At 35.9% G+C, this 2,857-nt stretch overlaps 1 protein-coding gene across 1 annotated transcript in view; it reads right to left on the reverse strand.

Moving 5' to 3' along the window:
* The window catches only part of LOC310953786 (beta-1,3-galactosyltransferase 2-like), a 5,952-nt gene extending 3,849 nt beyond the window's left edge, over positions 1–2,103 (reverse strand). The window contains exon 1 of the mRNA XM_083922984.1: positions 1,999–2,103. The gene's annotated coding sequence lies outside the window, so the exon portion shown is untranslated. The remainder of the gene's footprint in view (positions 1–1,998) is intronic.
* Positions 2,104–2,857: the final 754 nt, after the last annotated feature.

The following is a 2,857-nucleotide window of genomic DNA, read 5'->3' on the forward strand; positions in this document are numbered from 1 at the left end:
ACGCTGTTTACATCCTGTCTTAAGTGGTTCCGCCTCCTGCACTACTGAATGATGGCAGCGTGCGGGCATATGCTTAAAGTGATGACAAATTAATATTCATGTGTTTAGATATATTTGGAAATGTATACACACATAGTTGAATTACCAGCTGAATAAGAAAGCGGACATTTTGTGCTTTAATGCCCTGTTGTAATGTTTTACATGGATTCGCAGCAGAGTGACACCTCTTCTCCCTTCTCTGTGCTGAGTAAGCATTTTTGCACTCGCATGCTGCGTTATCTCGGTGGTTCAACATGCCCTCCTTCACTTCCCCTCAGCAATATCTGATTGCTTTCCCATGGTTACAGGGTCGGATCAGGAGACTGAGCTCCTCATTAAGTTGAAAGTGAGCAACGATGCTCTTTTAACAGGGAAATGCAATGCTTAAAAACTGGCCTTTGACATGTAGATTGTAAAGTATATAATTGTTTTGGATCTCAAGATGATTACACACATCTTTATTGTAATGCTGCTAATTGTATCTGTGGTATATAATGTTTCAATGTACAGTTGGCAAGCACAATATGACTTGAACTGTCTTGATGATGGGACTGCGGGGGAGGCTGCGGGGCACAGGCAGCCAAGAAATGGGTAAATCTTTAGGTAATTGGCCTACATTTTAAAATGCCTTTTGTTTTGGCAGCTTTGTCTAAACAAATGCAGGCATTTTCATATGTATATATATATTTTTAAGATTATTTTTTGGCACTTTTTCAAGCCTTTGCTATAAAGACAGACTACAGAAATGGGGTGAGAGAGAGGGAGAAATATTTTAAAATGGACAAGAAAAGCATAAGAAAATGCATAAAAGAAAATATTAATCTCTCTTAATTATTCTCTAAAATTTCATTAGTAGCTTTAGGCTTAGACTTCTCTTTATTGATCCTTTGGGATGAACTCCCGCAAGGAAATTGAGATTGCAGCAGCTTACAAAAACACAAGGGAGGAATAAAAAAATACAGTATAAGATAACCAATAAACTCTGAGCTAAATAAATACAGGAAGTATAAAAAAAAACAGTAAACAATAAATCGCTCCTTATCACTTATTCAGTTTGTACTTATTTTATTTCAATATGCTGCTAAACTGCACGCTCTGTATTGTTGTATATTGTATAAACCTGCGTTTAACCTCAATATCTGTTGCACTCTGTCACACTTAGTTATTGTTTGATTTATTTTACGTATATATATATATATATAGATATATATATATATATATATATATATATAGATATATATATATATATATATATATATATATATATAGATACGTATATATATATATATATATATATATATATATATATATATATATATATATACACACGGTGGATGCAAGAATACAGGTCAAATAAAATTCACAGAAAACTAAAGCAGATAAGTTAAATGTAGAGGAAATGTATCTGATAAAATATATATGACTGTATATGACAGAAATGAGCAGCAAGATTAAATTATTGCACTTAAGTGGTGGATTATTGCACAAAGAAGAAGAAATGTTTACTTTATATGTTAACTAAAAAATGTCTAGATGCAGTAAATATATATACATATGTATAATTCTTGAACTTGTAAGAAAAGTAATGTGAATATTAATAAATTGAGAGAAAAGAGAAACACTACATTTCCCATGATCCCATGCGGGGTGTCATCTACGTCATCAAAACGTCCGTCTCTTGTTTTGATGGTGAGACCCTCGCGACAGAAAACTACACACAGTCCGTTTAAACTGGAGTAGTTAGGCTTTGTTTTACATGTTACCCCCCCGCGGGTTACACATCGTTACCCCACTTTGTTGACGCCCTTTAGTGGCGAAAGAAAAGCTGTAAATAAGTAAATAAAGTAACTACAGTTAACTCCCCGCTTACACGTCTTGGCGTACTTCCAGAGTTAAGGGGTCGTGTTATCGTGCGGTGCTAAGGTCACCGTGCAACAGGTGTGTTTCCCGGTAACTTACCTTTAACTTGTTCGAGTCCCTATTAAAAAGCTCCTCCGGTCTCCGCTGTTTCTTCTGTCCTGTAGTAAAAGTCTCTGTAGTTCAGGGACAATATTTGCCGTTATTATCCTTCACCTGAGACCGGAACGAACACCTTACTTCCTGGTTGACCTACCTGACAGTGTAACCATCCGCCAGGTAGCCTATAAAGTCCCCTGCGGTGGAAGAAGTAGGTCCACTCAGATCTTTTAGGCTACTTAAGTAAAAGTAGCATTGGGGTACCACTGTAGAAGTTTCCTGAAAATAGAGACGAGCAGTTTGTTTCTTATGCTACACAAAAAGTGTGTCTTTTATGTCTGTTTGTTTAAAGATCACTGATGAAACGTTGGAAAGGAACGTTAAAAGAAAAACCTAACCCCGTTGCCATAGAGACGCACTGGCGCTCTGTAGGGACCGTGTCTAAATGTCAGTGTAAAATGAAAACATATGACAGAAAAACATCATTAAAAAGGTTAAAATCATTCTGTCTCTATAAATGAATATTATGGTGAATTATCAGCTAAAAGCCTGCTTCACCACAATGTAAAAAAAAACTCTGCTACCACTAAAAGTCCTGTATTCAAACTTTTAATTTTGTAAAAGGACAAAAGTATTAGCAACAGGATATACGCTACATAAAGTGTGATTCTGGCGCAAAATCATCCCATGGTCTTTTTCGGCTCTTACATAAATCAAATAACATCAGTTTTTTTTCGTTTATCAGCTATTAACGGAGAAATCCGGTAAAGTCGCTAGTCGCTAGCTAATCAACACTAGCTAGCTAATCAACACTGATTACCTCAGGGCATTATGGTGACTTTTTAACCACTAATACTGCTCA

Source organism: Echiichthys vipera (genome assembly GCF_963691815.1).
Source record: "Echiichthys vipera genome assembly, chromosome: 2".
NCBI classification, from domain to species: Eukaryota; Metazoa; Chordata; class Actinopteri; order Perciformes; family Trachinidae; genus Echiichthys; species Echiichthys vipera.